The 12,690-nt window shown below is 45.2% G+C and overlaps 1 pseudogene; it reads left to right on the top strand.

Moving 5' to 3' along the window:
* The window catches only part of LOC107544209 (annexin A2-like), a 49,670-nt pseudogene extending 37,610 nt beyond the window's left edge, over nt 1–12,060 (top strand).
* Nucleotides 12,061–12,690: the final 630 nt, after the last annotated feature.

Below are 12,690 nucleotides of genomic sequence, written 5' to 3'. Positions count from 1 at the left end.
TAAATGTATTAAGATAAACAATAAGAGAATCAAAATAAACTGAGAACTTATAGCATAGTAATAAATAGAAACTCATGAGGTAGATTTTAAAGAACAGTAACAGAGTTAACCACCAGCAAAGCATTAATATAGGAGTTCCTGGTGTGGGAGGAAAACTGACTCTACCAACTTAGGTCTGAGTGGTCCGGAGCCTGCTTAACAGGAGCGAAACTCATTTCTCATGTGTGTGGGAACACGCAAAAGGGAGTGCTCTGTGAAAAACTAGGGGTAAGGGCTACATATTGGCATAATAAAAGGGAGGTTTGGGTTTTAATGGGAAGGTTCTGATAAGGCTTGTTACCAATGAGTAATTGCAGTTATTTATAATTATTTATTGTAATTATTAATGAATTAATGAATTATTAGAGGAATTTTGCCTTATCAAGGAATCACTCTTTAATTCTAGTTCCTGTAGTCTGTTCAAGTTTCTAAACATAATAAAGTGGGGATTCACTTCCAAATACTCCTATATTTTAAATCATATTGGTCAAATCCTGCAGTTACTTCAAAGAAGCTGTGCAGTTAAGTAGATAAACAGAGTTGCTGCTCAGAGCACAGGCCTTGGACTAGCGGAGGAGCAAGTGCACACAATGACCCAGGCTGTGGAAATGCCCAAAGGACATCAAGAAATAGCACTGATGTTACTCCTTGACTTGGCATCAATCTTTAGAAGAGGTGCTTAAGGAAAGCTGTCTGACTGCATTAGTCAAGGTTCTTCAGAGAAACAGATCAAGAGAGACACACAGAGAGAGATATGGTGATTTTGAGGAATTAATCACATGATTGTAGGGTCTGTCAAGTCCAAGCTTTACAGGGTGGGTCATACTTGGAGCACGCCTGTGCCTTTCCCATCTTCTTCCCCCATAGGCACACATCTCATAAATGTTAAGGGGCCCTGAGAGACATGCAACCAGGGCAGCAAAGGGCAGTAGCAGTTCATCCCAGGCAACCCCCCTGAACCTGTCTCCAAGGCCCCCTTTTCTCTGACTTCTTAGTGAGCCAGGCTAGGTTCATTTCCCTGCCTCATCTGTCTCCTGTTTCTTCTTCTATCCTTGGCCCTTCCTTGTTTCACTGTCCCCAGCTTTAGTAAGCATCCTCTAAAAATCACCTGGACTCGTGCCGTGAAATTTTTCCTGTGTGGATGAAAAGGGGCCACATGCTCAGAGACCCAGAGTAACCACAAAGGATGGTCTGAAATGAAAACTTTTTAAAACTAAAAACAGTTTATGGTGGATAGCCATGTCCTAGGCTGGATCTTCTCTGACAAAGTTTAATCTTTACCTTAACTGAGCCTGTCTACTGTCTTTTTGCATCTACCATAATATATTGTTGGAATGTCAAAGTAATTTCCCTTTTTCCAGACCCCTCAAAGCACAGGCACCGCTCTGTGGAGACCACAAATCCTCTCATTGTTACTGAGTTAATTGTTGACTGTTAACTATCCTGCACCCACCTAAGTAAAAGAAGTGTGTGTCCATCATTTTAGTTTTTATCCAATTCCTGAGGTTTCCCCGCTCTGCTTTCTCCCGCCTCCCTAATCTATCACCAATGACTTTCATGTAGCCCACTTGTGTCTCCTCTCTTGACTGTAATGCATAAAACAAGGCGCAAAACCGCCATTCTCCCTAACATTATCTCAAATCATTGAGATTCTGCTTCCCAGAACATGTTGATAGTTTGGCTTAAATAAATTCACAAAAATTCTTCAAAGGTTTGAATGTTTCTTATGTTAACAGGTATCATTCCCATCCAGAAGTCCATGTCACTCTCTTTGCATCCAACAAACTTGTGGCTGCTTTGACCAATAAAACGTGGAGGGGACCCTGTGAGATTTCTGATACTGGGCCATAGAAGGCCATGCAGCTTCTGCCTCCTTTACTAGATACTGGAAGGTCCTTGGGCCCTCAGGTAAGAATTCCACCCCACCTGAGGTGGTCATGCTAGGAGGAAGCCCATTCTCCATGGAGAAGCCACATGCAGGAGCTCCAAGCCTGGCTGAGCCCAGCTTTCGAGTCACCCAGTACAGGCATGGAATGAGTGAGTAAATAAGCCTCCTGATGATACCACCCTGCATTTGAGTCCCCCCAGCTGGGGTCCCAAGGAGCAGAGAAGCCATCCTCTCAAGACCCTGATTACATTCCTGCCTGCAGAATTCAAAGAGCATAATAAAGTGGATAATGTTTATGACACTGATTTGGGGGTTTGTTCTGCAGCAATCTATAGATAACTGGGAAAAGGAGAAAGATAAAGGACTTGTTGAGGTGACTCATAGAGAAAGAAGAGGGTGCACACTTGCTATCATGTTTCTTGTGAGTTAAAATTAATTTCATGGAGGGATGTCAACAATGAACATGAGGAACTAGGAGCTCATTCCTCTATAATACATTAGGTGGCAGACAATTTAAGCATTAACTAAAGCTATGAATGGAGTAACTTGGTTGAGCTGGGGATAATGGGAATGATGGCCATGAACAGATGTAGGTAGGACCATCCCAGAGGAACAGAGAGAGGTCTTGAAACTGGACACAATGTGTCCCGGGCTGCCTGTCACTACTTCAGCCATTTAAGCAAAGACAAGGTTGAGTCATACATGGCGTTTATTCCAATATTGCCAGAAAAATGGGAGAGCAGAGGGATTTGTCTACATAAAATCTGCTCTACATCCCCTCCCCCCCATAAGCCAGCTCCTTATATTGGGTAGAAGGTCAAAGATTACATGGGAAAGTGGGCAAAAGGAATAAGAATGGGTGTAATGGTTTACAGGTTACAGGAAATGTAGACTGAGGGTTGCAAAAGGGTGGGATGCCTCTGGGACTCCTCTGTTTCAAGAACAAGGTTGTTAATCTTTTCATGATGCTAGGCACTTAAGGAGAATGGCTCACATTCCAAATATCCCGGGGGCGTACAACTCCCAGCCAGATTAGAAAGTGCTTTTTCTAATTAGAATAGAATGATCACAGTTAACAGAACATGATCAATATTTCTTATAACTATAGCTAACAATCATTAATCATAGCTAACAGAGCATGATTAATATTTCTGCCCCCAACAATCGAAGGCCACTGACAGCTGTCCACAGAATACTGGGGTGGAAGTCAAGTCTGCCTTGGAGAGTGTAATAATATTGGGTTCTAGCCAGAAAGAGCTCTGAGCTCAGGACAGAAAAAAACATCCCTTACAGAGAACTATAGAACTCGATTATCTTTCTGGAACATTTATCCTTCATTTGTTCTTCTGAATGAGTAGAGACAAATTCTAAAGAATTTTATTGGTTTTAATAATTCAGGCTGGAGTTTATGGGGAATAAAAGGACATGCCTGAAATGGCTTTTCTCTTGCTAAAAAGTGTGATTAGAGGACTACCCAGAATGCTCTGTTTTACATTTTCCCTGTGGCTTTCCTTACAGCTGTTCCTTCCTCAGCAGGTTCCGTAATTATACAGTGTTTTAGCCTTTCAAGCATTTCATTATTCATTTGTTCCTCCCTGGAGCACCTAAGGCTCATTCAGCTTCAGAGATGTCTGCTCAATGCACTGCCTGTAGGTTCATTTTTGATTGAGTCTTTCATGCTCCTTAGGAAAGATGGCAGGGAAGACAGCATTTTATGTTGTGATTCTCCTCACTTGCAGACCTAGCTCCTACTCTTTGTCCTCTATTTGTGTGAGCCTACGGACAATGCAATCCTCACTTCCCTAGTACCACTTGCTTACATATTTCAGGCACCATTATTAAACGCAATTTTGCCTACTTGAAACACTTCATTTATTGTCACTGCTTCATTTAGATGACAGTCTCTTTCCAACTTTCTAGGTCTCATTGCTCATGGCACCCATTTACTTCTCTGCTTAGCCATTCTGTGATAAACAGTTCAGTGAAACCACTGCAGAATTTCAATGTCTAGTTATTAAGGTTGAAGATATACATATATCTTTTTAAAAAAGTTATACAGTACTTCCAACTCTATGTCCTTGGTGATATGTATAAGGGGAAATAAATCAGTGAGGTAAATTGGAGAAAAACAACAAACTCTTGACATACAACAAGCAATAACATCTTTTAATGATTAATTATTTGGTCATTTAGTTGTCATTTAGAAGAGTTCAGAAATTCAAATACCTACACAGGTATGCAAATAGTATAAATGTGGGGTTGGGGTGTGTAACAATAGGAATGAGGTACAACACATCTATAGTCACACCCCATTATATTAAATTAACCTTTATTTGGAGAAAATCGTGCATTTACAATGCAGTTGTAAGAATTAATACAGTGAGATCCTGAGTATGCTTCACCCAGTTTTTGCCGAGGGTGACATCTTACAAAACCAGGATGACATCACAGCCAGGACATGAACACCAAAAGAGACAGACACAGAACGTTTCTATCACTGTCCAGCCCCTTGAGATGACCTAGATCCACCCCTCTCTTCCTACCTGATCCTTAACCCTCGGAACTCACTCATCTTCACTAGTCTGTTCTCCTCTCTATAATTTTGTTATTTCAAGAATGATATACAAATGGAAGCATATGGTATGTAACCTTTTGGGACTGAATTTTTTTCACTCAGAACTCCCTTGTAATTTGTTGCATAAATCAATAGTTCTTTTGGTTGCTCAATAGTATTTCATGGTATAGAGGTTACCAGGTTTTGTGTAACCATTCACCCTCCAAAGAACATCTGGGTTGTTTCTAGTTTTTGGCTGCTATAAATAAACTGCTCTGAAGATTTAAATACAAGTTTTGTGTGAACATCAGTCTCCACTTTTCTGGGATAAATATTCAAGAGTTTGCTTGCTTGGTCTTATGGTAATTGCATGTTTAGTTTAGTTTTGTAAAAACTGCCAAATTGTTTTCCAGAGTAACTACACCAATTTACACCCCTACCAACAAGCAGGAGTGATTCAGTTTCCCTGCATCTTCACCAGCATTTGGTGGTGTCCCTATTTCTTATTTTAGTTACTCTATTGGTCTGTAGCAATATTCAATTTTTATCGATTTCAGAGAGAGGAAGAGAGGGGGAAGGAGAGAGAAACATCAATGATGAGAGAGTCATGGATCAGTTGCCTCCTGCATGCAACCTACTGGAGACCGAGCCGGAAACCCGGGCACGTGCCCTGACTGGGAATCGAACAGTGACCTCCTGGTTCATAGGCCAATGCTCAACAGCTGAGCCATGCCAGCCAAGCTCAACCATGGTTTTAATTTGAATTTCCTTCATGGCTAATGGACATCTTTTCATGCATTCATTTGCCATCTGTCTAGCATCCACAGTGAACGTGTATCAATATCTTTGCCCATGTTCTAATTATACAGTATTTTACACACAGGATGGAGGCACGCAGCACATCCTCATTCATAGAGAGCTTGCTACACGGAAAACCATTCCAGAGACTAAAATCCACTGGAGATTTGCCTTTTCAGGAATTTCACAATGTACTAATGAATTCCCAAAGCGCTCAATTAAATAACCACGGACAGGCACCCAGGGAGAAAGCCATCCTTATTTGCTGTCAGCAGGGTGCCTCTGAAATATAGGGTCAAGAAAACTCCCAGCCAACACACAGAAAACACACCTGCCCTTCTCCAGATTCCCCCGTGTCCTCCTTGCTGTCAAGGGCAAGGAGAGAGCTGGAAGCTGGGAGAGGCAGGGGACACAAAGAACCCCAAATTCCTTCTCCTCCTTGGTCCTGGAGGTTTCACTTCAACCTAGAGTGGCTGCTCAAGCGAGATTTCCCTGGTTGGGGCCCAAATCTGTATTTTAAGCAAGTATCCAGATCACTTATAGCCTGTTTTAAGTTTGCCAAACAGCACCTTCTGTTTTCCTGAATATCCATCACTCCTCCATGATGAGGGAGGTTCTTAGGGAGCTGGGCTATTAGGCCCCAAAAGTGTTGCTTAGTGCCACTGAGTGCACATGCTGTGGCTTTGTGTGGCTGAGGCTAATGGTGGCTACCCACATGTCCCCATTAAAGGTGTTCATAAGCATTCACATGTGTGTGTTCCTGACATGCACATGTCCTGTTTGTCCCAGAGTGTCTAACTTTCTGCACCTTACTTCCTTACCAGCTGACACACACTTCATAAATACACATCCTTGTAGGGAGGGATATAACCAGCTTTGTTAATAGTAGAAACTGCAAGTTATTTAATTTTTAAAAAATATATTTTTATTGATTTCAGAGAGGAAGGCAGAGGGAGGGAGAGAGAGAAACATCAATGATGAGAGACAGTTATTGACTGGCTGCCTCATGCACGCCCCTTGCTGGGGATCTAGCCGTCAACTTGGGCATGTGCCCTGACCCGTAATCGAACCTCAAGCTCCTGGATCACAGGTCAATGCTCAAGTGCTGAGCCACGCCTGCTGGGTGAAATTGCAGGTTATTTAAAAAAGCATTTCTAAAGTAATTTGTGTGAGATATTTCTAAGTATTCTATTCAGGAATCCTCTACCTTAGGAATGAATTCTCAAAAGATCATATTAACCAATGTCACCTCAATAAATTTAATAAAAATTTTAAAAAAAGAAAGTTTCTTGAAATCTTAACTGGCCAAAAGCACCAATAGAACCTGTTTCACCTAGATTAATGATACTCACGGTCAGTTGTGTGTTTTTTAACCCTTACTGAGGATATTTTTTCCATTGCTTTTCAGAGAGAGTGGGAGAGAGAGAGAGAGAGGAGAGAGAGAGAGAAACATGGATGAGAGAAAGAGACATTGAATGATTGACTCCCACACACACCCCGACCAGGGCCAGGATCAAGCCTGCAACTGAGGTACATGCCCTTGGCTGAAATAGAACCCAGGACCCTTCAGTCTGTGGGCTGATACTCTCTGCACTGAGCCAAACCAACCAGGGGTTGTGGTCAATTTTAATCATGTAGCCTGTAAGGGAGACATCACCCATTCCACCCACCTCAGGTTTTCACACCCGAGCCTGGGTAAGAGAAGCAGCCTGTCTGAGACCACAGTGGTGGCCGACAAAACCAGGACCCATAGAGTTTGAGTTGCTTTCTCCCTTTCTCAGTTGCACAAACATTCAGAAAAAAATCTGCTTTTATACAAAACTCAAACAGGCCACAGGGGTGGGCTTGTCCAAAGATCTGTGGGTGTTGTGGAGGGTGTAGAGCCTGTGTTGACAGGATCCTCTCCAGACAAATTCCTCCATCCTCGGGATAATGGTCCTCCTGCCCAGAAGCCTGCCCTCATGGCTCAAGAGGAAGGAGAGAAGATTTCAACAGTCTTGTTTCTGGGTGATGAGACTGTGGGTTCCCTTCTATATTCCATGTCACTCAGACCGTACACAATGTTCACACTTTTATAACAGCTTCCACAACAAAGTCACACACACGAGGACTCCAGGGCCCATCAGAAGCCACTGTTTAAACTTCCTGTTGGACAGCAGCGTACCTGGCCTGGTGTGGGACTGTCCATGGCCAACGCCCAACCTGGAGGTGGCATCCACATCTGGCAGCTACTGGCCACATGTGGCTACCAATACCTTGCACTCTGTCTGGCTGCTTTTGAGATGTGTGTAAATTTAAAATACACATCAGAGTTAGAAGGCTTCTTATGAAAAAAAAGTCTCATTGAAATTCACTATGTCAATTACATGTCAAAATAATCATATTTCTAATATACTGGGTTAAATGAAATATAGTATTAAAACAAAGTCCATCTCTTTCTTTTTTGTTTCATAATGTGGTGACCAGAAAATATAAAATTACAGATAAGGCTTGTGTTCTGTTGAGCAGTGATGCCAAGTTAGTCACATGGAGCCCTCCCTCCCCTTACTTCGTTCTCTGCCCAGAACCACCACCACTGAGAGGCAGCCCTGGTCACTCCATTGGAACTATTTGTCATTTGTCTGTGCTGTATTTCTGTTCATCGTCTCACCCTACCTGACTTCCTGTCTGTTGTTTTTAGTCTCTTTCACTAAAAAGTGCTACAAGGGAGGAACTTTGCATCTACAACACTATGAACAATGTGTGGCCCCTAGTAGATGCTCAATAAATGCTTGTTCACTGAGTGCATTTATACACCAATATGACATTTAAAAAGAAAGTTGATGCGGTGCTGCTCTCCTCAGAGGGAGACTTCCAAGCTAAAAGCACAAGGTCAAAGCCAAAGGCAGTGTGGGAGGGGTGAGCTATTGCCTGCTGCATCTGCACCACCGGGACTCCTGCTCAGGGACCGTCAGGTGCGGGAGGAGCTCATTTCACCCTGACCCACGCAACCACAGATTCAAAACCCACACACATTCAAAACCCACACAGATTCAAAACCCACACAGATTCAAAACCCACACAGATTCAAAACCCACACAGATTCAAAACCCACACAGATTCAAAACCTGTTTTCTAAGGCACCACCTTCCTGAGATATTATAACAAAGCACAACTGATAAATTTACATTCCTTTGGATCTCAAGGAAGGGCCTGAGCTGACCTTCCTGTCAGCCCACAGCTCCTGAGGAGGCGTGGGGTCTGTCTCCCTGGTTAAGGGCAATTGCCGACCCGTCCATTTCCCGCTGACCAACGAACGCTGCGCTCGCGCTCCCTCCTCGAGGACGGCGGGCTCTGCGGCTGCTTTCCCCACCGTGCAGATGGGACAGCTGTGCTGGGTGCATGGCCCAAGCAGCCCCAGGCCCCTGCTCTCTCAGCGCTCACAGAACAAGCTGTGGCCCTGCCTTTAAGGGGTAAGGTGGGAAATTTAAAATCTCAGTCCTGAGTGAGAATTCTAAGTCCAAGACTGATCTACCAAAATATTTTAAATTATGTTTTCCTGCTATAGCTAAGTATCAAAGATTGATATCACTGGAATTGGACGGAAGCTTCCAAAGCATCCATGCCCTCACCATTGTTTGCATTGAGGAAAATAATGTCTGGAGAGACTTTCATGAGACTGCCTCCCCCAAATTATCTTACCTATTTTTATGCAGTTGTCCATGAAAAGGGGCCACATGCTAACCTGACACGCCGAGGGGAGGCCTGCGTAGCGCACTTCCAAACCCAGAGGCCTTAAGTAACCACAAAGGATGGTCTGAAATGAAACCTTTTTAAACTAAGAGCAGTTCATGGTGGGTAGCCATGTCTTAGGCTGGATCTTCCCTGACAAATGTCAATCTTCCCCTTAACCGAGCCTGTCTATTGTCTTTTGGCATCTACCATATCCTTGGAATGTCAAAGTAATTTCCCTTTTTCCGGACCCCTCAAAACACAGGCACTGCTCTGCAGAGACCGCAAGTCCCCTCATCGTTAATGAGTTGTTAACTGTTAACTATCCTGCACCCACCTAAGTAAAAGAAGTGTGTGTCCATCATTTTAGTTTTTATCCAATTCCTGAGGTTTCCCCGCTCTGCTTTCTCCCGCCTCCCTAATCTGTCACCAATGGATTTCATGTAGCCCACTTGGGTCTCCTCTTTTGACCGTAATGCATAAAACAAGGCGCAAAACTGCCACTCTCAGGAGCATTAACTCAAATCATTGAGATTCTGCTTCCCCGCATGTGTCGAGAGTTTGGCTCAAAAACTCACAAAACTTCTTCACAGGTTTGAATGTTTCTTCCGTTTACACAGTCCAAGTTCAAACCTGCAAGAATTAGTTTTTCTGGGGCCTCCAAAAACTAAATTCAGGGGAACGTTTCCAGCAGGGCATTTGACTGGATGCCTGTGATCCGTGTGAAAGCCCAGATACACCCCGGCCTGGTAGGGCTTTGCCTCTGAATGGTTTCTCCACTGTAGTGCATCGCACGTCCTGCTCCACAGACACCAGTGACCACGAGACTTGATCTGCACAAGCTCAGCTTGGAAGGGGATCACTCTACACCGCCAAATGCATATGGGTCAGTCAAAGCCCACACCAACCTTGATGCCCACCAGGATGCTCTGAGCAGTGAAACCGCCATTAACCAACAGTGTGGATGAGGCCACCATCCTCAACATTTTGACCAACCACAGCAACAAGCAGAGGCAAGATATTGCCTTCTCCTTCCAGAGAAGGACCGAAAAGGAACTTGCTTCAGCACTGACGTCAGCCTCGTCTGGCCACCTGGAGATGGGGCCTGGGGGCCTGTTGAAACACCCGCTCAGTATGATGTTCCAAGCCGAAGGCCTCCATGAAAGAGCTGGGGACGGACGAGGGCTCTCCCATTGAGATCCTCGCTCAAGGACCAACAGGAGCTGCAGGAAACTGACAGTCTACAGGGAAATGTAGGAGACATGATTTCCAGTGCCCCCTGTGACTTCCGCAAGCTGGTTGCCCTCGCAAAAGGCAGAAGAGCAGAGATGGCTCTGTCATGGCTCATGACCCGACTCACCAAGATGCCCCCAGTATCTGTGATGCTGGAGTGAAGGGGAAAGGGACTGGCATTCCCAAGTGGCTCAGCATCATGACCGAGCAGAGCTTGCGTCACCTCCAGAAAGCATTTGACAGGTACAAGAGGTATAGCCCCTCTGACATGTTGAAGAGCATCGAGGACGAGGTCCCTGGAGCCCTGGAAAATGCTCTCCTGAACCTGCCCCAGTGTATCCAGTCAGGGATGTACTGGGGGTGTACTCTGCGGACCAACCGTACTCACGGAGGGCAGGGGACTCCCGATAAGGACCGGGTCAGGATCATGGTCCCCGGCAGTGAAGCAGACGTGTTGAAAGCTGGGTGTGAATTGAAGAGAAAGCACGGCAAGTCCCTGTACTGCTACCTCCAGAAAGACACTCAGGGGGCCCCAGGAAGCGCTGCTGTTCCGGGGGGGGGGGGGGGGTGACAGAGCCGTGACGGCTCCAGCGCCCGGGAGTGGCGGTGCTCCACTTCCAGCTAACAATCCTGGAAACGCAGTTTGCAGCTGACAGCCGCCTTGGGCCAGTCCTGTGAATGGCATTAGCGCTGCTCCTGCCCCATCCTTACTTCAGGTGCCTCGGCATCGCCGGGCTTTCCCGTGCAGTCTCTCCTTCCGGCCAAAGAAATGAGCATTCCAAGGAGCTGGGAGTGAAATCTGTGATGTGAAACACTTTGCCTCTAGCGTACTGTGTCGTAAACAGATGAACAAACTGAATTTTTACTAAAGAAAAGAAAATCGGCACATTAATGAAAGGACTCCACGTGGAAGCGGAGGCGAGGCTAAGGAAACCGAAAAGGGATGTTGAGACGCTTGCTTTCCAAGCAAAGGGCCTGAGGCTCTGCGAGAGTGGCGAGCCCGGTGATCGGCGCAGTCAGTGGCTGCACCGAGGCTCGAGCCAGGGAGGTCTTACTGGATACTCCAAATGAAGGAAATTATTTTGCCTCCCCAAATGAGTTTTTCTCTGGAACAAAGTGTCAAGTTCAACACGCCTGATGTTAAAAACGCCTTCAAAGTAGGCACAAGAGTCTCTCTCTTCACAAACCAGACCAAAGAGGTGGTCAAAGTTCTCTTTGCGTTCTCAAGGGGACTATGGCCTGAAACACAACCTGCCCAGTTTCTGTGAACACTGAAAGACACACGGTGCTCTCTCCCCTTCTCCCTCTTTTGCAGATAAAACCATTGCCTGGACTTTTCTGGAAATAAGTTAAACAGAAGCCGGAATGACAGGTAGTGTACATGCTAACGTGTGCTGTGGGAGAGAGGACCCACAGTGGCTGGGGGAGTGGGACAGGATGGGAGAAGACGTGACCTTAGGTCAGAGCTCAGGCCCCTGCAGAGTCGCTGTAGAAAACCAGCATCCCCGGGCTTACCTGCCAGCTGAGAACTCAATGCAGACACAGTTCATCATTCACCCGCTCGCACTGCTGACCAGGTGATGAGCCACGAGAGCGCTGGGGCGGCCAGGCGCCTCTGAAAATGGTCTTCTGGTTTTGCGTAATAGGGACAGCATTTGTCTTTAAAATCCCTTACACTTGTCGTGATTCCCTCCCATGTACTCCCTGACTCCCCCATTCCATTTCAGACATGGGCACGTCCCCATCCTGCACATGCGGACGCCTCTTCCTGCTGCGGGAGGAAAGCGACAAGTGTGCCCTCTGCAGCTCCACGGCAGCCGGTCAGCATGTCATCTAGTTGGGTTACCTGTCTGGATGTCACAGGCACCTGAGTGTGTGCGTCTCCTGTGCTGACTTCGCCAGTGCCCCTGTGGAGCAGGGAAGTCAGCGTGAGTGTGCGCCCGCACTGCGGTTTATTACTACTCTGACGGGCCATGCAAAGTGCTTTCCTTAAAAAATGAGTTTGAATGTGTACACTTTTATGACCATGACCTTAAGGCCCAGTCCTTACCCTCACTGCCCAGTCCATACCTTCTAGATGATGATATTCAGACACTCTATTCATAAAGTTCACACGTGACATTTTATATGGAAAGTTTCAACCTATCTTAGATGGAATGAGAGAGTGTAGCATGTGGAAAATATGACATTATATGTGACTAAAAACACTATCAGAGATATTTAAAATATTTAACTTTCATCAATAAATGGACCAAAATTAAATGGTCTCTCAGTATAAAACAAATAGATTTCACATTAAAACAGCTTCCATGCTGAAGATTTAAAAAACAAATTTTGAAGTACCACTTACTGGTGATGAAATTAAATTAAATATCTGCCTTCCCTGCCTCAGATTATTCATGAGGCACAATATCCAGACCTTGGTCTACTTTGTGTTATAAGAGTTTATACTGAGTCGGGTGCAGGA

This window comes from Miniopterus natalensis, chromosome 12, assembly GCF_054644295.1.
Source record: "Miniopterus natalensis isolate mMinNat1 chromosome 12, mMinNat1.hap1, whole genome shotgun sequence".
NCBI classification, from domain to species: Eukaryota; Metazoa; Chordata; class Mammalia; order Chiroptera; family Miniopteridae; genus Miniopterus; species Miniopterus natalensis.
Note: the sequence above shows the minus strand (reverse complement) of the source record. Positions and strands in the feature narration are given on the sequence as shown.